The sequence below is a fragment of the Periplaneta americana genome, chromosome 11 (assembly GCF_040183065.1).
Source record: "Periplaneta americana isolate PAMFEO1 chromosome 11, P.americana_PAMFEO1_priV1, whole genome shotgun sequence".
NCBI classification, from domain to species: Eukaryota; Metazoa; Arthropoda; class Insecta; order Blattodea; family Blattidae; genus Periplaneta; species Periplaneta americana.
The window spans coordinates 93,869,422-93,896,660 of record NC_091127.1 but is presented as its reverse complement, the minus strand read 5'-3'; the positions used below and the strand labels follow the sequence as shown (position 1 = coordinate 93,896,660).

Below are 27,239 nucleotides of genomic sequence, written 5' to 3'. Positions count from 1 at the left end.
TTAGCCAAACAATCATGGCCTGTTGCCAATCTAAATGCAGCTACAGACGATTTTCGTGATAAATCGGGAATTAACTGTGGGTTTTGATGCAGAGAGTTCCAATTTTGTTATCAAATTTTGTTTGTTGAAGTCTAAGTATGTAGATTTAATAAATCTCTTCACAGAGTAATACGTAGATTTAGTAACAGGTCTGAAAGTAGCAGTGCTGCCCTTCTTTGCTAAAGCATCCGCATTCTTGTTTCCCAGGATTCCACAATGGGATGGTATCCATTGGAATACAATTCTTTTATTGAGTGATATTAATTGAGAGAGCATTTTAGTTATTTCTGCTGTTTGAGATGAAGGTGTATGTTTAGAGACGATTGATAGAATAGATGCTTTGGAGTCTGACAATATAACTGCATTCCTAAATTTATTGATGTGGCATAGAAGATTCCTGAGACATTCACTTATTGCAATGATTTCACTGTCAAAACTTGTTGTTCCATATCCAAGTGATCTATAAAGTGAGAAGAAACAGCACGTAACACCTGTACCGGCACCTTGTTCTCTGGAGATCAAGGATCCGTCGGTGTATAAATGAAGCCAGTTTTGTGGAGAGTACCTAATATTAACTGTCTCTAAAGACAATTGTTTCAGTATTTCAGTGTTTACTTCTGATTTCAGTATTTCTTCTGTTAAATTTAGATTATATTCTATATTTAATAGAGTTAAAGGGTTTAGACCTCGATATGTGTGTCTGTAACTAGAAAGTGAATTATTGAATTTAGTGGCAATGAATCTTTGACTAAGGAATTCTGATATCCATCTAAACATATTGCTGGAGATACCTAACTTCCGGAGTTTTAGTAATAATTTATTTCTCCAAACAGAGTCATATGCTAACTGAAAGTCAATAAATATTGCCAAGGTATCTTCTTTCTTGTTAAAAATGTCTTTTATTTCTTGGCCGAGGTGTATGACTTGTTCATTGGTAGAGTGTAGTTGTCGAAAGCCGGCTTGTCTTGGTGATAAAAGATTTTGGGATTCTAAATACCAAGTTAATCTGTTGGAAATCATGGACTCCATGGTTTTTGCTATCATGCTTAAGGGGACACAGGAGTGAAAATTGTAACTTTTTCATTTTTATACCAATTATTTTCAAATTTTAACCACACATATATGCCACTGCCAATAGATTCTGTACAAAATTTTGTATTCCTAACTTAATTCATTTCAGAGTTATATACATTTTTGTTATTTTTTAATAACCGATACTATAAATGCCCCTTGCGGAACAGTTTTTTTAATTTAGTTCTGAAAATTGGTTAGCACATAGTTTGTATGTATAAAAACAATAATTAGTTAGCATTTTGTTGTCAGTAATTTAGTTTGTTAGAAATATTTTTTTTTAATCCTCTTATTTCATTTTCTTTCACAAAATCTGTAATTTTTCAAATTCTGACATCTAAAATATATACAAAATATGCACTTACAATAAAATGCTAACCCACTTTGGTTTTTACAACTGTCCTCGTTAGTCTCACAAAGTTTCAATGGAATTGCATGAAAATTGTTCCGCAAGGAACTTTTTATATATGGCAAGGTGTTGTAAAATTTTTTCATGAAAAAATCAATTCAAAGATTATAGTCACCAACCTTTGGTCTAGAACAGTCCAGCACCATAAGTGGGACCTTCCTTCTTCTTTTTCACCTCCTCAGAAGAGATCTTCATAATCCTGGCCCTCTTTCTGGTGGATCTTTCATGCAGTGTGCTCCTTTTCCTGCTTTGTCGAAGACGGTTCTTGTCACGTCGTTGACTAATTTCTACTGTTGTTTTTGCAGCATCTATTCCATGGAGAACTTCAATTGTTTTCGTGCATCCCATATTGAATTCTGCAATACTTCTAACTAGTGCCAACTCTAACTTCTTTTTTGAAATAAATATTTCCTTTGGGCACTTCTTCCAAATAACACTGTGAATGCTCTCATTAGCATTCTGAGTTCTACCTGTTGCACATCGTTGGAGCAAAGCATCTGATGCAAGCTTCTGGTACACTGGCATAAGTTTACTTACCACTTGAGGTGTCAGTGTGACTTTCATTTTAGTGTGACTGTCTGGAGTCTTACCTTGTGCTCGCTGCCTGTTGTAAAAGCACCACGACGTTTCACCTGGTGGACATTTCCCATGTTGAGGGTTGTCATCAGTAGACATGTAATGACTGATGGTGGCATATATGGCCAATTTCATTTTCTCAACATCAGGGACATTGTCAGTTATTGCATTTCTATAATAACTGGTCAGTCTTTTTATTGTAGACTCTTTTAGACTTCCAGCTTTACGTCCGCCCAAAGTTACCTTTTTTACTTTCCACTCTTTCACTAGATTCCTGAGAGCAGTTCCAAGCCTCTTTGAAACATGGTTTACACACTCTTCCTTTGCTATGCGGGTATTTGAACCATATACTTTGATATCATTCAAGTGTGCATGTGTTTTTGCATCACCATCAGACACAATTGTTGTATATCTGAATCCTCTCTCTGCGATAGATCTGCTCCACATTATTTCAGCAGCATCTTTCTCCATTGCATTGGAAGAGGCAGAGTAGTTCTTCTGGCACTCACCTGAACTGACATGACATTCATGCCATATGGCATATTCAGGGCTATTTATGTCTAATTCTTTTGCAGTATTCTCACACATCGCACAATATTTTGACAATACTACATAGTCTAATGCAACGCCAGTCAACACATCAATTACAATACCAACACCATAATTTGATGTGTGACCTCGTTTGTGCCAAGTACCATCATATGACACAGATATATCTATCACTTCCTGCCCCACTAGAGAAGTGTCAATTTTCTTGTGTGTCTCTCTCACAAAATTTGTAGCTAACTGCTGCACGTCTTTTTTCACTGTATTGTTGTTAGCACACACAGCATTCAAATGGGTTGTAAAAGTTCTTGACCCCATAACATTCATTCCCATACACATAGAGAATTGTTCCATAGCACTATGGCCCTTCCCTATGGAGGAAAATGACTCCACCATTCTCTTATTTACTTGAAATGCTGGTCTGTGTGAATGTATGTTGTCTACTCTTGGTGAAGAATATGTACTACCACATATAAACCCACACTCCTCACACTTTGCCACCAATTTTGATGCATAACCAAAATGCTCTCTAAATTGCATTTGTACAGATGCACTATGACAATTGCTACATAATAAGCCCTTCAGTAAGTTTTGCCATACATTATAATGCACTAGAGTATAATGAGAATAATCTGCATTCTCAGTGTTGGGATTAAAATTAGCAGTAACAAATGCTGACAATTTCCTTTCACTAGCTGTAACTTTCTTTTCACTAGAATCGCACACAGATTCATTTATTGGTAAATTGCAGTCAACTTGGAGTTCGTCATTACTCGAATTTCGTTTTGCAATCTTCCTTTTACTTGCTGCAATTTTTGCTGCTGCACTTTTCTTAGAAGGGCGCTTCTTTGGCTGTCTATAACTAGATCTAAGTCCCTTGGGTCTTTCCATGTTCACTAATAATAATAATAATAATAATAATAATAATAATAATAATAATAATAATAACTAATAACTAAAAGTAACTAACGAACTGTAAACAACAGTATAATATCAAGTAATCCACAATCACAAATTCAAACTTCTGTTTGTAAACACGAGCACATGTGGGAAACAGGAAGCTAAACAACTCATAAAAAATACTATAATTTTCGTTCAAGACACTGATAAATACAGTAGAAATCCTTACAAAATACCACATCATGAAGGATTATAAAATTATTTGTTGTATTCTATTTTTACGCCTCCGAAAATCAGGGAAACGAGAGTGAGAAAAAAAAATTATGAATATAAACATTGTTTTGACAAACAAATTCGAGATATCATTCATACATTCATTATGATCCTGCAACGACTGGAATGAAGTTAGCCCTGAACACACATCTACGCGGTTTTTTATATAAAATATCAGAAAAATCGTACAAAAACAAGACACTTGAGAATTGTAAATAGTAAGTGGGCGTGCTGGACATTTAAATGCCTGCACACAGCCTTTTAAAATGGCTGCTAGAGCTTTAAAAATGGCGACACAACAATAATTGTAACATATTTCGATTTACGAAAGTCGAAATAATTTTTTACTGTAAAAATATAAAAATGAGATTTTTCAAATAAAATCATTAAATTTCACTCCTGTATCCCCTTAATAGTGCTATTGGTCGATAACTATTACCTTCATGAGCAGGTTTCCTTTTTTGTGAATTGGCACAATGTTTGCTTTTTTCCAAGCTGCAGGAATTGAGGTGTTCCATGATAAATTGAAAATGGATAAAAGTACAGACCTGGCTTTTTTCCCCAGATGTTTTAGAAATTCAGAATGAATGTTGTAACAGACAGATGTTGGTCTCTACATATCAATTACTCAACTGAAACTACATGACATATTTTTGCAGACCATGTCCTGATATCATAAAGGCTTCTGCTCGACAGAGCAGAAAATATGATGCTGTAGCAACTAAATTCGATTGCTTCGGTGTTTAATAGACCTTCCTAAGTTTCCTTATCAGTGAGTTGATGATGATGATGATGATGATGATGATGATGATGATGATGATGATAATACAGTAAAATTTCATTTACACATTTTTATGGGGTCTGAAGAAACAATGAGCGAGAAAAACATATAACTCAAATCACACTTAATAAAATCAGAAATAGCATTTGAAGACTATAATAAGGAGAACAAGTTAATTTAACAAAATTTTCACAAGACTAATTTAGAACTTCATAGTTAAACCATCTTTGAATCTGAATAATTTCGAGGGAAAAATTGTTCTGGGGCGGGTATCGAACCCGGGACCTCTGGTTAAACGTACCAACGCTCTACCAAGTGAGCTACCCGGGAACTCTACCAGACACTGATCCAATTTTTCCCTTTATATCCACAGAACTCAATGTGGGCTGACAACCGTCAAGCAACCAACATTGAGTGCACACTAACTCTGTGTGACTTAAATTGTGGTTTTCTGTTAACGAACAGTGACGTACATTATGAAAATCAAGCTTTCAGGTAAAGTTGATTTGAATAATTTCGAGGGAAAAATTGTTCCAGGGCCGGGTATCGAACCCGGGACCTTTGGTTAAACATACCAATGCTCTACCAACTGAGCTACCCAGGAACTCTACCAGACACCGATCCAATTTTTCCCTCTATATCCACAGAATTCAATGTGCGATGACAACCATCAAGCAACCAACATTGAGTGCACACTAACTCTGTGTGACTTAAATTGTGGTTTTCTTTTAACGAACAGTGACGTACATTATGCAAATCAAGCCTTCTGGTATAACTCCCTGTAAAGTTGATTTGAATAATTTCGAGGGAAAAATTGTTCCGGGGCCGGTTATCGAACCCGGGACCTTTGGTTAAATGTACCAATGCTCTACCAACTGAGCTACCCGAGAACTCTACCAGACACTAATCCAATTTTTCCCTTTATATCCACAGACCTCAATGTGGGCTGACAACCGTCAAGCAACAAACATTGAGTGCACACTAACTCTGTGTGACTTAAATTGTGGTTTTCTGTTAACGAACAGTGACGTACATTATGAAAATCAAGCTTTCAGGTATAACTCCCTGTAAAGTTGATTTGAATAATTTCGAGGAAAAAATTGTCCCAGGGCCGGGTATCGAACCCGGGACCTTTGGTTAAACGTACCAACGCTCTACCAACTGAGCTACCCAGGAACTCTACCAGACACCGATCCAATTTTTCCCTCTATATCCACAGACTTCAATGTGTGCTGACAACCGTCAAGCAACCAACATTGAGTGCACACTAACTCTGTGTGACTTAAATTGTGGTTTTCTTTTAACGAACAGTGACGTACATTATGCAAATCAAGCTTTCAGGTATAACTCCCTGTAAAGTTGATTTGAATAATTTCGAGGGAAAAATTGTTCCGGGGCCGGGTATCGAACCCGGGACCTTTGGTTAAATGTACCAATGCTCTACCAACTGAGCTACCCGGGAACTCTACCAGACACTGATCCAATTTTTCCCTCTATATCCACAGACCTCAATGTGGACTGACAACCGTCAAGCAACCAACATTGAGTGCACACTAACTCTGTGTGACTTAAATTGTGGTTTTCTGTTAACGAACAGTGATGTACATTATGAAAATCAAGATTTCAGGTATAATTCCCTGTAAAGTTGATTTGAATAATTTCGAGGGAAAAATTGTTCCGGAGCTGGGTATTGAACCCGGGACCTTTGGTTAAATGTACCAACGCTCTACCAACTGAGCTACCCGGGAACTCTACCAGACACCGATCCAATTTTTCCCTCTATATCCACAGACCTCAATGTGGGCTGACAACTGTCAAGCAACCAACATTGAGTGCACACTAACTCTGTGTGACTTAAATTGTGGTTTTCTGTTAACGAACAGTGACGTGCATTATGCAAATCAAGCTGTTCGTTAACAGAAAACCACAATTTAAGTCACACAGAGTTAGTGTGCACTCAATGTTGGTTGCTTGACGGTTGTCAGCCCACATTGAGGTCTGTGGATATAGAGGGAAAAATTGGATTGGTGTCTGGTAGAGTTCCCGGGTAGCTCAGTTGGTAGAGTGTTGGTACGTTTAACCAAAGGTCCCGGGTCCGATACCCGGCCCCGGAACAATTTTTCCCTCGAAATTATTCAAATCAACTTTACAGGGAGTTATACCTGAAAGCTTGATTTGCATCTTCGAGTCTATAATACATCAATTAAATTTATAACACATATTCTTGAAGAATGTAAAGATTATTTGTAGGAATTCTTAGCTGCTTAAAGCCAAAACTGGTTTATATATTATATTTCACACTTCAATCCAGAAAATTTTACCTTACCTTGTTCTTCTAATGTGCACTTCATTTAATAACATGTGAATATTTTACAAAAAGTCAGTTATTTTGTACTGCTTGCTCCTAAGGAATAAAGCATGCCCTCAAATTGAAGTAACTGTTCCATAATTTGTTCAATTATATCACGATGTGTTACAAAAGATTTCAACGTATCCAAAACAGTAACAGCATCATTAAAAGACACAAACTTGGCGGAAACAAGAAAGGGCAGTTTCTAACTTCAATAAATTTCAAAGTGGGCTGTATCTTAACAATGAACATATGCTGTATTTTTGCGTTTTTACACTTCAATGGCAAATCTAATTTCGAGTAAAATTGATTTAGAATGTATAAATGACGTTCGTATCTCCTGGGGTTTAAAATACAAGTGTAAAAGTTGATAAAACGTTTAAGTGATATAAATTGACATGGAAAGTGTACGAACTTTCTGCTGGGACTTGAGAAAAAAATGTGTGGAAAACATGTAAGTGTGAAACATATTGATGACGATAATAATAATAATAATAATAATAATAATAATAATAATAATAATAGTAGTAATAACAACAATAATAACAACAACAACAACAAAACAATCCTAAAGGTTGAATTTTTAATGGACTGACAAGAAAACTGTTAATGAGCTGATGTTGAAAGCTCTCCTAAAAACTGCCTGCAGAGATCTCCACAAGAGGTACATAAATACAAAATAGTAGCTGTCAATATCAATTTAAAGATGTAAAAATATATTTAAAATATTTATTAACAAACAATGACACATACTTGGAGACAATTTTTTTCTCTTGTAAGGAGGAGGGACTCAAAGGCTTGTACTACAGTCTGAGGCTTATTGTGCTTACCACTCCTATTCTGTGAATGATTGGGTAGCTGATGGCCACACTCTTGTACAAGTGCAGCATGCTGCACAGTGAGGTTAACCCAGGTTATTGTATTGATATTGATGATGATGATGATGATATGTGTATTAATGATTGCGAAATGAATCCCACATCCAACGCCGAAAGTTACCCAGCAATTTCACTTCAATTGGTTAAGGGAAAACCCCGAAAAAAAAAACCCCAACCAGGTAACTTGTCCCAACCAGGATTTGAACTCGAGCCCGCTCGTTTCATGGTCAAGCGTGCTAATCATTACTCCACAGCAGTGGACCTGAAGAGAATTACCGAGTTTCCATTATCCTAGCATTCAGCACAATGTGCCAGATGAGAGAGAACAATACTATTTCTGACCAGAGGTCACTCAATTTTTCAATCTTTAATTTAAGCTTTAATTTCACAACCTTAAGTTAGTATGGTAAGCTAATTTTTTTGTATTCGTCTGTCTGCTATGGGAGATCTAATTAAATAGAGGTTTCTCATAAAAGGTAAAAGGTAAAGGTATCCCCGTAACATGCCATGAAGGCACTTGGGGGGCATGGAGGTAGAGCCCCATGCTTTCCATGACCTCGGCACTAGAATGAGGTGGTGTGGTCGGCACCACGCTCTGACCGCCTTTTACCCCCGGGAAAGACCCGGTACTCAATTTTATAGGAGGCTGAGTGAACCTCGGGGCCGTTCTGAAAGTTTGGCAACGAGAAAAAATCCTGTCACCACCTGGGATCGAACCCCGGACCTTCCAGTCCGTAGCCAGCTGCTCTACCAACTGAGCTACCCGGCAAGATATTTTATTTTTTAAATCAATAATTATTTAATGATACTTTATTAATTGCGTAGTTATCTAGCATTAGGGAAATGGTGATAGCAAGATGGTATTTGATAACATCAGTCTGAGGATTCATCATGGGTTTATCTAACATTCGCCTTATAGATGTGGAAAATATGGGGAAAAAACTCTTCTTCTTCTTCTTCTTCTTCAGTCCCTTCTGCTGCTAAGCGTCGGGTTAGCCTCTCTTCATCCATTTCATCCATTTTTCCCGGTCTCTACACATTCTCTTCATCTCTACCATTGTTTTTCCTTTCTGTTGGCCTATTCTTTCTATTGTATCCTCCCATTTAATCCTTGGTCTTCCTCTTTTCTTTCTTCCTTCCACTCTCATTTCCATCACCTGTTTAACCTTCCTTTCTTCTCCCATACGATATACATGCCCAAACCATTTCAATTGCCTTTCATTAATCACCTCTGTTAATGCTTTTCTCATTTTAACTTCTTCTCTTATTCTGTCATTCCTTATCCTATCTCTTCTGGTCTTTCCTACAGTTCTTCTAAGATATTTCATTTCCACTGCTGTTAATTTACTTCGATGTTTATCTAAGAGTGGTAAGCTTTCGGTACTATATTGTATTATAGGTTTAATTATTGAATTATATATCTTTATTTTAGTCTTAGTGGTTATTTCTTTTTTCCCAACTATTGTATTATTTATTTGATAGTATGCTGATGTTGCTTTCTTTACCCTGTTCAGTACTTCTTGATCTACTCTTCCATCACTAGTTATTATTGTTCCTAAATATTTAAAACTTTCCACTCTCTCCAGGTTTTGTCCACATTCAATGTTAAATTCTGTTTCCTGTCTATCTTCCTTAGAGATCCACATTACTTTACTCTTGTTGACATTAATCCGCATCCCTTTTCTCATTAACTCTTTGTTCCATTCCATCAACATGTGTTGTAGCCTTTCAGGTGTTTCTGCTATTAATGCTATATCATCCGCATAGATTAACATTTGTAAATATACTGGTGGAAAAAACTCAACCAGGCAATTAGTCCAAACAAACCTATGACAAGTGTAGCTCTGAAATACAAGTCTGGTTTCTGTTCAGATGTAAGGCTCCTTCTGAACTTGATTAGAAATTAATCTCAAACTATGAGTAGTTACTATTCAAAGTTCAGGAAAGCAATGCACTTACCAAGAATCAAATCTCCACAAAGAGAATGCTGCAACGAGCGGGTGAGATGTTCATAGAAGATCGAATTTAAATTGTTGTCATCTGCTCCTAGATTGCTTTCCAAGTGAGATGAAAGGCGAGTATTGGAATGATCCACACGTCTTGTATTGTAATCTCGCTCCCAAAACTTGACTGGTCGGACATAAGATGCCAGAAAAATGGCACTGCCCAAAAAAGGATTGAGAGGTGTTGAAAGAGCAGCCGATATGGCAGCTTGTAAAAACAACATGGCCGAATGTGGTACACTAAATGGCTGAGCAAATGCATGAAATGCAGAACCCCATGTGATCTGCCAAGGAGCGATGTATGTCACCACAAATTGCACCTGCAACAAACATATTAACCAACATGTAATATTGAAAAATAATCTAACATCAATTTCATTTAGTGAAAAGGTTGCAAGACAGTATGCTATGTAATCAGTAAATAAAGTTCACTTTTATACTGTATTTACTCGAATATAATTCGTACCTGTGCTAAAAACCACTCAAGATTAAAATTATAATATCAAGACAGGTTATAAAGGGTCCCTTAGGTTAGCTATACATCACACTCATCCTCACTTGCAGTATCAGAACTGGAACTTTTAATCAACAGATCTGTACTGTTGTCAGAACAATGACTGACAATGACTAACATCAAGCTAATCTTCGTTCAGTAATTTCATTGTGGGAAAATTCTTTTGGTTTATTTAAAGATGCGCGATTGTTGAAAGTTGTATACATAAAATATCAGAATACAAGAAAAAAGTGTCATTAAGTCATTACCATAATATTGAAAATAATACTCGTATGAATAATTATTGCTGTCAAAACTGGACATGAAATTACAAATGAAAAGTGTGCAAATGATAAGAAAACAAGAACCTGGAATGGCTGTTTCCATCAGTGGTTTCCCTCCATACCTTGCAGCATAAATACAAGGCGCGTCCATGAAGTAACTTTCCCACTCGTCCCACAGCTGGCAAACCATATGTTGCGCGAAGAGACTGCATGTATGTGGTAGAGTAATGTCCTGGCATGGCGCATGCGCTAGCAGAACTTCCTGAGTAAGTTCAGTAGCTTCGTTGCATTGGTTGAAGATGGACGCTCCTATTCCAGCTCCTGCCGAGTGTGAAGTGCAATCAATTATATAGTTTTTGAATGCACAGGGCATAGCGCCGATTTAAATTTATCGTCAGCTGTGCCAGGTCTATGGTCCTAACATCATGAGCAAGCAGATGGTGTGTTGCTGGTGTAGACAATTTTCAACAGGATGCCAAAATGTGCATGACAAGGAGCGCAGTGGGAGGCCAACCATCATCACAGACGACTTTGTGGAACAACACACCATCTGCTTGCTTGCTTATGATGTTAGTTCCATAGACCTGGCACAGCTGATGATCAATTTCAATCGGCGCTATGCCCTGTGCATTCAAAAACTTTATCACCGATCGCACTTCATACGTGGTGGGAGCTGGAATAGGAGCGTCCATCTTCAACCAATGCAACGAAGCTACTGAGAGCACTTGAAAGTTAAGTTAGCGCATGCGCCATCCCAGGACATTACTCTATCACGTACACGCAGTCGCTTTGCGCAACATATGGTTTGCTAGCTGTGGGACGAGTGGAAAAGTTACTTTATGGACGCACCTTGTAGTGTGTTATTTTAAATTTGTTCGAGTCTTTAAGTGTTTGCATGCGAATTTAATTAGCCATTGAATATAATACTCTGGTTTTTAAGACTTTTGCCAAAAATTGCATTTATTATAATCGCAAAACACAGAAATTTCAACATTATAATAACACGAATAATAGAAAATGAGACACTTTCTTTTTCATAGTCCAATGATAGCCTACTGGTTGACAATCTTGACTCAAGTCTCTTCCTTTAGGAATTGTATCTTAGATGTTACCTGTTATGCACCATATGAACTGTTGATGACTGCAATGATGATTAATGAAAAACAGTGACATGATGGCAGACAAAATGGCAGTATCCCGTGAAAATCTGCCTGATACAATGCTCATGATCATTTAAATTCATTGGAATTTGAACCCAGGTTTCAGGTACTGTTAATGCTTAAGCTGTTCAGCTAATGGTTCAGCCAAGATACCAAGAGCTATTGTAAATGTACTCTAATGTACACGTCGTATTTCAGAAACATAGCATAATTTTACGATTAAGCAAGAGACTGACATACCTTGAGTAGGAACTCGTAGGTTTTACTGAAGATAATCCCCATAAAAAAATAATCAATGAGAAATGTCTCTGAGGCATTGCTGTAATCCATTCTGAAGAACAGGACAGCAAACACCAAGACCAGGTACTGTGTTGATGCATCAGAAAAAGATCCACGTAGACATTTCAGTCCACACACTACTACCACCAATGATCCACCCAGTGGACCAAATTTGTTAACAATCTTTGGAGAGTCATTGGTCAGAGCACCCAAGAATAAAACTGGATACAGAATATTTCTCTCCAAAAAGCATAGGCAGACATAAACCTGAAAGAACACATTGTCTACAGTTAAATTACTGCTACTCTGCCAAGAGTAATATGAAAATTCATTAATATGAAGTTGTCTGTTCCGAGTACAGTAAAATCCCTTGTAACCGGCAATACTAAAACAAAACAATGGCACTTTTGGCTGAGCCAAAAAAAAAAAAAAACTGCCAAATTGAGAGTCTGGGCCATTAGTGTTGCCACATTTGGAAGTTCGCACGAATTTTCGTTTTCAGTGAATATTCCAACCTAAAATTAATGTATTACTTGTGTTGTGTGATGTGTTCTAATACAGAAAATCCACACAGTTTTTATATTTATTCACTTATGAGCAAGTGATAGAGAAATAAGCTTCACATGGCTGCAGTATCAACATTTGGCACCATTAAATATGAACTTTTTTTTTTTGTATTATACAGGTATTTATTCAATTATCTGGCAAAATCTCATATCCAAAACTAACCTGGGCCCTTTGATGCCAGTTAAGAGGGATTCTACTGTAATTCACAAAATGTTTTCATTAACAAAACATACATGCAAATTATGTAATTATGTCTTTCAGTTTACCGAATAAAGTTTAAATTTCAATACAAGTCATGTAAAAATTAGTAGCAGTTTTAATGGAAATTCATTTGTAAAGTAAATTATCGTAACAAAGTAGAAAAGAATATAACTTATAAATTGAATTTAATTCATGTACACAAAGAAACAGCATAGTTAAAACATCGTTTGCCCACTATTTTGTCTCTGTACAATACTCTGAGAAACAATGAAACAGAGTGCAATAACAATAAAGACTGTGAATGTACATCTAACATTTGTCTGAAGCAGATAGGACTGGCAGCTGTAAGAATTTGTTCATTTTACAACAGTTTGCAAAACAACTTCACAAAATCAGTGACAACTTGCTACCTTTTTATCACTTCATTTTAAATATAAAGTAAGATAATATGGATTTTAGTTAATTTACATATTTTGATGATCTTCAGATATCAATATTTTGTAAATATTATTGAAGAAATTTTTAATATGGAAATTTCTGTGGACAAAAACCAAAATAATGACATTTCATTGCAAATACTAGGGCATTCGATGAGTAATGGCAACAATGCTGTAAATCAGTGCTCCTAGTGGTGACCACTGAAATCTTGTACTACATAACAGAACAGTGATTGTTTCATAAATCTGCAACACTGAAAATCTCGAAGTAGTCATATTTTGTAAATACACTGGCTGTTTCTGATTTGTAGTAAACAATATAGCCCTAAAGATACGAACAAAGGTGCTGCATAAAAATTCAAGTTGCAAGAGGAAAACTTGCAACTCAGTGCTTTAGGATATTACAAGAAGCCTGTGGGAGAGAAGTCCTACCATACTGAATTATTTCAAGTTGGATGGAAGCGAGGCTTTCACTTTCAATCAAGAGTTGACATCCGAAGAGCTTCAGTGAGAGAAATATCCAGAAATCCTGCTGCAGATTGAGTCCACCATGTTCCAAGAATTTGGCAACATATTATTGACATGGCAGGAGACTATATCGAAGTATGTAATGTCAAAAGTAACCTAAACAAATTTAATATGAAACAGTATCTATGTTGCTATTACATTTCGAATGCCCTAGTACCTTGTATGAAACAAAATTTGCACTGATGTAAAAATTTAAGAACAAGTTAACACATTTTAATACTTACGCTATATCATCTCATATGAACAAGAAAAAGATATAAATTTCAAAGCCACATATTTTGTAACAGTCATAGGAATTATTAATTCAGTTTTTAAGCTCAGCCTGGTAGAGGCCATACAAGATTAAGAGGGTACAATATATTGGCAAGACCTACTCTAGCCAATGGGTCTGAAGTCTGAACAATGACGAAGAGGGATTCCAGAGAATAACAGCTAGTGAAATGAGATTCATGAGGAAAACAGCACAATATACAATTTTGGATTAAAAAAAACAAAATGAAGATATTTTGGAAGAACTGGAAGTTAAACCCGAGACTGATTTTCTACATGAATACAGAGCTAACTGGAAGAATCATGTAGAAAGAATGCCAAGAGCAGAGGGCCACAAACATCCCTATGTTATCATCCTTTCAGAAGATCTATTGGAATACCCTTAAAAATATGCCATGAAACCATAGAGACCACAACGGATCACTAGGTCCAAAGCTTGAACTGGCTGATGATGATGACAAGATGAATACGTCTTCATTACGTGGCTACCACTGACATTAAATTCTTGTTCAGGATATCAACGTGATTTGCCTATGAAGATGGAGTTACTAAGATGATAATGAAAAGAACAATGGAACACAGAATACAAAATAAAAGTTACAGAGATTGGTTTATTAAAATGATGTTGCAACAAAATAAGAGAAGATTGAATACCAAATAAAATAAGATAAAAAATTATTAAAATGGCTACACATATCATTTGACTTATGGAAGTTTCATGAGTGCTCAACATTAGAGAGACAGAAAAAGGTCATGGAGGAATAAGGATAATACAGCTATGCAGAAGAGGAGATTTAAGGAAGAAGACTGTCTGGACAGAGCAAGATGGAGAAAGGCATTGGCCAGATGGGAGGGGTAGCAAACACTCCAGAACATTTGAGGGGAAAATGTGGGAGGCTGTTGGGTGGAATGGTACACGGACTTAGGATGGTGGGACTGGTCGTTGGGGTGTTGGCGGTTAGGTTGGTTTGACATGAGTGCAGTCGGTGGGCTCACAATCAATCCCAGGGGTGCACAATAGACCTCAGGTCGCGATGCACAGGGATATTCCCCCTCCCAGCCTCATAGAGAGAGTAAAAAAAAAAGAAGAAGAAGAAAAGAAAGAAAAAAAAAAAAAAGGAACAGTTGTAAAACATCCCCAATATAAGTAAATATATGTATTTTAATTCCTCCAAGATATTTAGCATTACACTAGTTTTTCGATGCTCGCTGTTTAATTTGATATCTAAGATTATCTAATGGAGGGGAAAAGATGTTAATATTCAATAAAAATTGACATGAATTTAACAATAATAAAATAAGTTAGCTGAAAGCACTGTACTTACTTTCTCGAACCATATGACTCTTGCTGCATCCCTCACTTCGAATTGGCCATGTTCATGAGAACGGAATACTGGTCGTGCTCAACTGCTTTCTGAGTTGGGGAAAGACGAAGTGAAGAATGAAGCCTAAGAAACCAGCAACAGCCCACAGCACAGGATTTAGTTCTGGCTGAAGAGCGATGAATACTGTACTACAATGAATGCCAAATACGAACACTGCAACCAAGACACAGATGATAGCATCTGATTTCAGTCTGGCATGCACTGTATACTGCAGTTTCTGTGGTAGGGGATCTTCAAGCTCTTTTTCCTTCTCTGACATTGTAGAAGGTTCTTCAGCAGAAGCTGCTGTTGGTGTTGCGTCTGTTTTTGAATTCTTGTTGCCAGTATTTGAAGACTCTGTTCCATTGGCAGGCTGTGTTTTTGTACGATTTCCATCATCCTGCTTTTTCTCTTCAGATGATGAGTTTTGTCTCCGATGTGACTGACTGCGGTGGTGACGATGCTGGCGATGATGACGATGATTGTTATGTGGTTTGCCACTTATAGGGGAGGAAGAAGGTTCGTGGAAGAAGTCATGCGGAGGCCACAAGTGTTCCTTCACAATGTTCCAAACAGCAGAAGGATCACTTGCACTTCGACTCAAATGATAGGCCGTTGAGACAAGAAGGCCACAAAATATGGAAAAGAGAATGTGTTGGGAAGTCTTGGGTTCACTTAGTGCCCCATAAGCAAACCCGTATAGGAAGCACACCGCAAGAATGCTACGGCAAACACAGTACACTGCTGCTAACAGACTGGAAGTTGCATTTCCACCAAACACATGTATGTCAATCTGCTCCAAAAGGTACATGAGAAACGTATTAATCTGTGGGAAGAGCCCAAGACTGAACACAATAGGAAAGCAAAGAAGGAATGTAGCAAGAGCATCACGAGACATTCGCACAAGAGCCTGATTTGTGAAGTACACTCCATACAAAGTGAAAGCCGTATGACTGTAACTTCCATTATCTGCGAGACTAGCATGGTGCAATATTAGCACCAGGGCACTCACTAAGCAGAAGTACACAGGCCGACTGAATGCAACAATTCGATTGAATCCATGTGTTGGAGAAGATGCGTCAGGCTGAACACTCTTGAGAAGAGAGTACTGGCATCCAGCTATGACGAAAATATGAATGCAAAAATATCTCGGAAGAAACCAAGCTGTAGGAGATATGAGCCAAATACTGCCACTAGAATGGCCAGGGCAAGAGAGAGAAATGTCTCATCCCAGGTGAGGTTACGATCAAGTAGAGCCAGCAGTGCCAGGCGGTCGAAACGTATCTTCACATGAGTACATGGTGTGATCCAATACTTGTAGTAGTGGCGAGGTCGAATGGGTTCCAAATCGTTGGGAGTTTCTACAGCATCAACGTATCGGAAGCGGCTCCGTGCAAGTGTGATGTCTGTATCAGTCTCCCCTTGTGAACTCGAGGTAGGTGGCACGGGGACTATTATAGAATTTGGCTCATTCAGCATGGCACCAGGATTGGCATGATGATGTTGGTGGTGTCGCACCTGCCTGCTGAAAATTAATATTCAACCTTCCAATACATACTTTTACAGTTAAAATTTGATGATGTTATTTTTTAAATTTATTTTACTTGGTTATTTAATGACGCTGTATCAACTACGTGGTTATTTGGCGTCAATGAGATTGGTGATAGCGAGATGTTATTTGGCGAAATGAGGCAGAGGATTCGCCATAGATTACCCGACATTTGTCTTACAGTTGGGGAAAACCTCGGAAAAAACCCAACCAGGTAATCAGCCCAAGCGGGAATCGAACGCGCGCCTGAGCGCAACTCCGGATCGGCAGGCAAGTGCCTTAGCCGACCGAGCTATGACGGTGGCTGATGGCGTTATTACCTTCATACTATTTATCAGATAATACCCTTGAAAAGAATGAGAAGAAATTACAATAGAATCCCTCGTAACAGAACCACGGAACAAAACTAGGGACAGATAATCAATTTTGCTGGTTAAAACATTTTATAGGTTACTTGAAGACATGCTAGTTGGTATAGTTGACGCCATCGATTAAGGCAGATGAATTTTATTAATCAGAACTCCAGAGCGAGTTACTCTTAACTGCAAGGTCGGTTGTTATCTTACTCGCAACAAACTGCAGCTGGGATAGGTGAGACATAAGAGTAAACATACATTCCTGATTATCCTAGTGAACTCGGATGGACAGTCATCTCCAAAAACAATGCACATATAACCACTTTTATACAACTGCAGTAATCTATACAGTATGTGTGCATGCGTATGAAAAGAGAAGTCCCCGGCACACTGTTTTCGAGATAATTCCAGTTGCTGCTGCATAATCTTTTCCTCGTTACTATACTGTATAAAGACAATCTACATATATATATATATATATATATATATATATATATATATATATATATATATATATATATACTGTATATGCAGGGACATCATTTTACTTTTACTAACATTTTTAATATTAACCTGGCTATATCTTCGGATTAAAGGTCTATAACCGGAAACACCGCTTGCTCCCCCTTCCAAGACTGGAGTTCGATGATACTGGCAAATACACTTTACTAGGTATAGAAGGGAAGAAAAGTAGTTCATCCTTTTATGTAAACTAGGAAATATCGCAATTTTAAGTTTGATAATTTTCATTAGGTTTTTGTTTAATCAAAATACAGTACAGTATTAACACTTAGTGTTTTTACTCACGAATTGAGCTATCTATTCGGACGTATCAATTATGCAATGTATATTATACTGTCTACAGCACATTGGCGTACAATATAGAGAATGAAGTTAAATTGAAAAATAATCATAATATGGATATTTAAACGCATTTTTGAAAATTGTGGCCGTTCATTTCGATACAGGCTTCAGTTCTTTTGTGCATATTATCGCACTATAGACTATTGTACCTAATTCCAATTAGCAGTTTCGTCCTTCGTACGAGTAACTCATGTTGAAATAATTCTATACCTACTCTATAAAAGAGTACCTTATGTACTGTAAATTTAATCTTCACTTTTGCCCGATCCAAAAAGATAAAATTACTCAGAAATGCTATCTACTGTTCGTTCAAGTGGTTTTGTCGCAGGATCATAGAAAGCGGGGGGGGGAATCACGTGACAGTTAATTACTTAACGAGGCCCTTTTATTTAAGTTATTTTAAACAGTTGTATAATATTATGTAGACGTCCAATTTCTAACAGAAATGAATGTTTTCAGAAAAGAGCTAAGACAGCCCAGCTACTAGACTTTACAGAGGAGCGAACAGAAGCAGGTGGGGGAAACCAGGATGCGACATAGGCAAACGGACGACAGTACCTGTGCGAAAATATGATTCAATATAGAAAGCTCTTTCGTCACTGCAAAACACGAACATATTTCTGGAACGTACTATACTCACTCAGTACTGCAGTACGCGGCCTCGGTTCTATGTGGAGAACGGTAGAGGGGGTGGGAGTGAAGTGCATTCAAAATCGCAGGTACAATAAAAATTGAAATAAAAATAAAATGATGTCCCTGTATAAAAAAAAAAAACTATTCTATAATCAATGGACTGACTAATCATCTTAAATCTCCTTAAACCCTGTGTGTAGGTTTCTGTTAATCCTTAGTCAAAAGATAAGACGGAGTTTTACGAAATACGAACATTAAGGGATGTAAAATAGGAGGTAATAATGATCAAAATATACTGGTTTATTTTTTGAACCAGCAGCCATTCAACCGTTAAATTTAAAACAAACGCTCCTTTATAAAATTGAGTTACACTGTTCATCTCATCTCTCAGAATTGTTTCTAAAATATATAAGGAATGTAAAAAAAATTCAACTTCATGTATGTACATTCAGATAACTTTTGAAGATTTTTTTATCCCCTAAAGAGCAGAGAGGAGAGAGAAAGGAGATGACAGTTTAAAAATTTCACTCAAGTATTTTGAACTAGCCGATGTAGAGACGTAACATTTAAAATGAAGGTTACTCTCAACAATTTTGATTAAACATTTTCCGATTTTTTAAATACCATCTAAGAAATAGTGAAAAGGCAAAAGGGAATGAAAAATCTCAAGTCATCCGATCTCGACGAAAGTTGATATCTGGAGATCTTTCATCCATCAAGCTCAGACTGAAAAACACAAGAAATGAATCGACGGCTTTTCTCGTGACCTATTATCATTCCTTGTAAACACATGCTACGCGTGATTTAAATCATTAAATTAAGCTCTCATATTCATCTGCTTCCATTAATACCTTTGGAACATGAGGTTTCTTGCTTGGTTTATCGAATTACCACAGGTTATTAATTGAGAAAAATTCGTTCCAGGGCTGGGTATCGAACTTGTGACTCCCAGTTACACGCATTAGGATGTCTAACCACTGATCTACGCCGAGACTCAATCCACAGTATCGGATCGAATCTCGTAGATTATCGAATTACGTATTTCCTTATTTCAGCATACCTATTCTTTCAGTTATATATCCAACGTATCAATTCCTGTCGCTTCCGCAACTTATTCTCATACTTCATGAATGTTTGTTATTAATGAAAACAACTCATATCTACTTTTCGCCTGTCGCTTCATGAAGTAATGAACATTTGCAATAATTACTCGGTTCTGGTTATGCAATGTTTTTTTTTCATCTTAATTTAAAAAATGCAGGAGGTGAACGAAAGTCATTTACGGCACTCTCATGAATCGGACTGTACTGTGGTGTGTTTATTAATTAGTCTAATAATGACGATACAAGAGGCGAGTGTGAACATACAGGGTGTTTCAATAATACGGGGCATAACTTCAGGTATGTATTTCCCACATGTAGACAATCAAAATAGTTCATTACAACATGTGTCCGGAAATGCTTCATTTCCGAGTTATGGCCTTCACAACATTGAAATTCACCGGAACGTTTTTCTTTCCGCAGGTCGTTGTCATTACAGAACATGTTCAAAATGTCCACCTCCTGCTTGAATACAGACCTCACATCGATGTCTCACTGACCTGCGAACACGATCCTAAACTCCAGGAGTATTGCGTATGTCCTCAGAACATGCCACAATTCGATTCCGAAGGGATTCCAAATCAGGCACCGGAGATGAATAAACCAATGATTTTAAATGTCCCCACAAGTAGAAATCGAGAGGGTTCAGATCAAGTGAGCGTGGAGGCCAAGCAATTGGGCCACCTCTACTATCCATCGATCAGGAAACCTTCGATCCAAGTACCCGCGAGCCGTACGACTGAAGTGTGAAGGAGCGCCATCATGCAAGAAGTGAATGTGTTGACGATTGATCAGTGGAGTGTCTTCTAAAACATGAGGTATGGTGTTTTCCAGGAAGTTTGTGTAAGCCTGCCCCGTAAGTCTGTTTACAAGTACATGGGGTCCAACTAATCGATCACCAATGATACCGGCCCACATGTTGAGGGAGAACCGCACCTGGTGATGAGATGGAACAGTTGCACGTGGGTTTTCATACGCCCATATATGCTGATTGTGGAAATTTGTTATGCCATCTCGTGTGAACTGTGCTTCATGTGTAAATAATACTAAGGCAGGAAAGTTCGAATTTACACCACACTGCTGCAAGAACCACTGACAGAACCTAACTCGTGCAGGGTAATCTGCTGGTGACAGGGCCTGTACACGTTGCAAATGATAAGGATACAATTGATACTCTTTCAACAGTCTCCAGACAGTCGTATGAGGAACACTGACTTGCAACGCTACCCTTCGTGTGCTGATAGAAGGAGTCATGTTCACAGCCTCCAGAATCTCCTCCTGTACTTCTGGAGTTGTTGATCTTGGTCGTCCCCTTCCCAAACGAGGAGAGTTAAATTTTCCATACTTGCACAGACGGTAATGGAGACGTACAAATGTCTTCCGATCTGGACATTGTCGCTGTGGGTACCTCTCCTGGTACAAACGACGAGCCAGCACAGCATTGCTGTCCGCCTTACCATACATGAAGTGTATCTCTGCCAGCTCTTGATTTTTTAATACATGTCGCACAGTCTAACGCCTACACAACACTGAATGTAACCTTTGCCTTGGAATGAACTGTCAGAGTGCCCTCTTAATGTCTCCTTTGACAGCAACGACCTGCGGAAAGAAAAACGTTCCGGTGAAATAAAGCATTTCCGGACACATGTTGTAATGAATTATTTTGATTGTCTACATATGGGAAATACATACCTGAAATTATGCCCCGTATTTTTGAAACACCCTGTATAAACAATGACAGACAGCCTTATCGCAATTCATTCTTGCAGTTCTCACAAAACATTGGCTCGCCCACTGGAAATGTCATTGAAGTCATCTGCCAAAATCGGTGCCTCCGACTATACCTACGTTTTATCCATGCAGAAATTTAACAATTTTCATGCGTATTTTTAAATTAAATTTTGAAATGCATGCTTTATTTTCAATACTTTTCAGTCCATTCATCTGTTAAGCCATAATACAAAACATACTTAAAATATTATTATGATGTATCGAAGTACATATGATATTTCCGTGCAGGAATTCTGCATTATCATATGATGAAGAATGGATAGAACAGAGAAAAATTCTCTCTGGCACCGGGACTCGAACCTAGGTTTTTAGCTCTATGTACTGACGCTTTATCCACTAAGTCACACCAGATTCCGGTTCCGATGACTGATCGAATCCCCTCAGTTTAAGTTCTATCTCTGAGTTTTCCCTTTAGTGGCCTACCTTCATGTATTGTGTCATAGAGTATGTGACAGTGGCACAATGTCCAACTCACTATGTACTGAGAGATAGAACTTAAACTGAGGGGATTTGATCCAGCATCGGAACTGGAATCCAGTGTGGCTTAGTAGATAAAGAGTCAGCACGTAAAGCTGAAAACTCAGGTTCGAGTCCTGGTGACGGAGAGAATTTTTCTCTGTTCTATACATCCTTCATCATATGGTAATGCAGAATTTCTGCATGGAAATAACATATGTACTTTGGTACATCATAATAATATGATATGCGTAAGTAATCACTTAGTGATTCAAGATGATGCTCATTCCGTCAGATCCCGGCCACTTGGTCACTCGTAATGAGTGCACCTCTGTACATACTGTGTTGCACATTGTACCAATGTCACATATTCTGTGACACAGTACATGAGGGTAGGCCACCAAAGGGAAAACTGAGAGATAAAACTTAAACTGAGGGGATTCGATCTGGCATCGGAACTGGAATCCAGTGTGGCTTAGTGGATAAAGCGTCAGCATGTAGAACTGAAAACCCAGATTCGAATCCCGGTGCTGGAGAGAATTTTTCTCTGTTCTATCCATCCTTCATCATACTAAAAATACTTAAGACAATACTAAATGGCAGCTATGTGACATCAAGAGCAGAGCAGCCAACATTGCAACTATGACAATGATGAGAAGGTAGTAGCAAGAGATGATTTAAACCTCTTTTTTTATTTTATTCAACTGCTCTAGTTTCTGTTTCAGCATCAGAACATTTCGCGGAATCCATCAAACTGTAATAGGTGCATTCAAATTGACTACTCTCACTATACTAACCCATGTGCCACATTACCGACATCCACACTTGTAACTCCTGTAAAGGCCATTTATCATGTTATCAGAAGACAATAAAAATTTCACTGAAATGATGGCACATCTAAAACTATGGTGTATGAGCCATTTTCAGTTTAATTATTTTTTATTTAAAAGTGTCATTGCTTTGTAATTGCCTGTTATTTGGGTGCAAGATATGAAGGATTCCACTGTAAAGTGCTTTCAATAAAATACTTATTCTAAAGATTAAGATTATGTTTACAATACAACAGAACTCTGTCATCTGATTAACCTATTGATGAATTCCAATTCCCTCTTTCCCAAGAGTTAGCTTCTGATTTCACATTATTAGAAGCAACACACGTCCTGCGCCGTGGCGTCGTGGTCAAGGCATCCTGCCTAGAACTCGCATTACGGAATGCGCGCTGGGTCGAGTCCTCATGGGGAAAGAAATTTTCCCATGAAATTTCGGCCAGTGTATGGGACCGTGCCCAACCAGCATCGTGATGCACTTGGGGAGCTATGATAGGTAGCAAAATCCGGTTACGCAAACCATCTATAACGGCTGGGGGGCTCATTGTGCTAACCACACGATACCTCCATTCTGGTTGGATGATCGTCCACCTCTGCTTCGGCATGTGGCCGTGAGACCAGCAGCCAGCTGGTCGGTCTTGGCCCTTTGTGGGCTGTAGCGCCACGGATTATTATTATTAGAAGCAACACACATACATCACAGCGTATAGAGTTCAGAAATTGATAATAATAAAATGCACACCACTGTGTTAACAGCTTATATAGTGTGACAGCTGCAACGGGGTTCGAACAAGCGTCCGACAGGGCGCATGGCAGACGAAACGCTGGTATGGGGAGCATCTGCATGCTGAAGGGCAGAGAGGGTGTATTACGTCAACGTGGCGAGGGGAGGATGCGCGCGCAGCTGCTACTTGCGGAGTGAAGGGGGGACGGACCCTCCCGAATCGTCCAGAGGAGTCCGTCGAAGTGGAGATATCCAGATAATTCGAGAGAGCTATCTCAGGACACCCGTAGAAATTTCTCGTAACTATGGTTTAGCTATAAAAGAAGAAACGCGAGCGAACTTGAGCAGTTTTTCAGTTTATTCAGCCATTCAGTGAGTAAGCAAGTGAACAGAGCAAGCCAGCCAGTCTTGTGTACCGGAGTTCGACTTGAGTGTGCGTCCGCAACTGTGTCAGCATCCGAAGGCCTGAGTTCGAGTGCAGTGGACCGCAGTTGGAGGGACCTGAGTTCGAGTGCAGTGGACCGCAGTTGGAGGGACCTGAGTTCGAGTACAGTGGACTGTCTCTGAAGGTCTGTGGTTCGAGATACTGTGAACTCGAGTGACTGAGCTAGAAGAACTAGCCAAGACAAAAGAGCTGTGAACTGAGAACTGACCGTTCTGTGTTGTAAATAGTGCTTTGTAAATATTAGTTAAGACTAACAGTTCATTGTTGTTCGTAATAGTCCAAGTAAATTGTCATTGTCATCAGTGGAGTGCACTAACGAATACTATGTTACTGTGTGGAGAAAAAATCCTATTGTTGAGATAATAAAATTACATTGTTGTCAGTAAAAAAAGTTACAATAGTTACTGGGTTGCCACCGAGAACTAAGCCTTCTCTTACAACCATTTCATAATTCAACTAAGATGATATTCTATTTCCTAACATTCTTTCCATTGGAAAAGTACATATGAATATAAAAATCAAACTAAGCAAAGTAAAGGTGGAGTGAAAAGTGAATGATTTATTCACAAAAACATAAGCAAAGGATTTGACATAAGGAAGTTGTGTACAGTAGGTAAATAGTATAAAAAACTGCCATTTACATTTTACTGTATTGTATTATTATTGTCACACAACATAGTGGAGATACAGCTGAATCGAGTGACTATCCAGCATGATCATATACAGGTATAGCAAGAAGATAGCACTGGTTACATTACGGCAGGAACTTCGAAATACAGTACTGTGCAATTTGTACATGAAAAACAGATATGGTATGGATTATCCAACTTTTTTTTATTAACTGTTCACCCTTTATTATAACAGATAATCAGAGTTCTATTGAACATATAATATTTCATGTGGACTACTAAAAACAACATTTCAACAGTTATTCTGCAGTGGATTTCTTGCCCATATAAGACTGGCAGGAAATGGGAAAACTGACCAGGCAGTTAAAAAGGTGCGTAGCTGACATCCAAATCAGCACAGCATACTCAACGAAAAACTAAATAGCATTAAAGTCAATATAGAACAGAAATATTGGGATACACTCAACAAATAAGTAGGTACAAAACAATAGCTATTCCAAATTAAGGAAAAAAGTTAAAGACATACAACAAACTTCCAGAAAGGAAGCAGTGGCTCACTTTAGACCAGCTACAAGACATAACTGCTTGGGAGGACAGCTGCAAAGATTCGAATTTATGAAAGACAATTTATGCAAATTCTGTTCTACTAATAAAATATTAAACAGCAAACATAAGTCCGGAGCTGAACAAGTGTGTGTACCTGACAAGAAGATGCATAAACTACACTGGTTGGCTATGAAAAAAATTAATGTAATCAAAATCCCTCACATTAGATCAACAAGAACATATTTCATATGGTTATTATTTTTAAGTAAATAGTAGAATGAAACTCAAATGTCTGTTTTTAATTACAACTATTAATTTATTTTTAAAACTTAAGAATTTAGTTGATTATATTAATGAATTTATTGTGTTAATATGAGAAACTAAGTGGTATATTACCTAGTTGCCTAGTTTCAACTTTCATTTCAATCATCCTCAGAAGAAGCGAGGACCTCACTAGTAATGAGGGTGACTGAAGTTAAATTCGAAACCAGTCAACTAGATAATATACCACTTAGTTTTTTATATTGACACAAGAAAATCGTTATTATAATTAACTAAACTTTTAACTGATATGAAATATTAAAAGTGTGTAATCAAGACTTATTTTTAAAAGCTGAAACTAAATAAATCATGATTTTTAGTACATTTCATACCTCAGGCAATGACACTGCAAAAATATAAGCAGACAAGAATTAAATCCTGTGCTTACCTGTTCCTCTCAACAGCTGAGTGCATGTCAGCCAGAATGTGGAATGGACTGCGCTGCTGACTGCCAGCTGAGGACGGAGGGACAACAGCCTCCAGGATGTACACACCACCTGGGTGAAGCTGGGACGACGAAGAAGTGGACGGAACAACAGGAAGAAGAGGGATGGGAGCAACTCCTCCTCCTCCCAAAACACCCTTGGATGAGGTGGCCTGACCAGAAGAATGGTGGTAACACGAACCAGAACTGGAACCAGGAGGTACAGCACTACCTGAATGATTCTGGCGATCCAGAATCACTGTAAGCCCAGATGAATTTATGGACATGGAAGAGTTTGAAAGAGAGTCTGCTCCCCCAGCAGAAATGTTGCTGTCCCACGTTGAAAGGTCTGCACCACCTCCACTCAAATGACTGTGTTGTTGCCTGGAAATCATAAAATAAGAAGCAGAAATTGAATCCATCTGTTTTTACAAATTCAACATACATAATACTTGAACTGTAGCAGAACATGAATGATGTACTGTGTAAATCAGGTGTAGGCAAAAGGCAGTCAAAATAATTACATTTCATGTAAAAATATTCTGTACCACTAAATAATTTTTAAGTATATTAGCATGAAATCATTGAGCTGCAATAACAATGAATGTTGTCTAAACTGGTAAAATAATTTGTATTGGATATGAAGATAATCTTGTGTCAGTGCCTACATTAGTCACAGGAAAATTACAGTCAAAAATATTTAGGTTAAAATGAAGACTAGTGGTATGTGCTGCAAATCCTTCAAATAAAAGTTTTCCAGATTTATTTTCCAGAAAGATCACCAGACATTTTGAAAGTTATTTACTTCGATCATAATGCATATGTAACATTTAAATGAAGTGTAACCCTATCAAAAATATCTCTTTTAAAAAGCTTCCCTCTTAATGTTTTTATGCCAAATACTTTTTCTTGAACACATTCATCTTCAGTTCTTTGAGTTCTCCCTACAAAAAATGATATGCTTGGCAGCAATCACAGATCCAATCGATTAAACCAAAGGAATAATATTAAATTAATTTGATGTAGTTTAAAGACGCAACTAAAATAGGACACATGACTCAAGTATTTATGCATCTTCCATATTACTGCACTAATCCTAGGAAAATTAGAGAATTACACATGTAAGTATCTACACTGCTCGTCATTATATATCTGAAAAAGACTT

The 27,239-nt window shown here is 37.8% G+C and overlaps 1 non-coding gene and 1 pseudogene across 1 annotated transcript; both read right to left on the bottom strand.

Moving 5' to 3' along the window:
• Nucleotides 1-26,484, bottom strand: part of LOC138709197 (pecanex-like protein 1) — a 107,853-nt pseudogene extending 81,369 nt beyond the window's left edge.
• TRNAN-AUU (transfer RNA asparagine (anticodon AUU)) lies at nt 5,985-6,057 on the bottom strand. The gene has a single exon. It is a non-coding gene; the product is annotated as a tRNA-Asn (tRNA).
• Nucleotides 26,485-27,239: the final 755 nt, after the last annotated feature.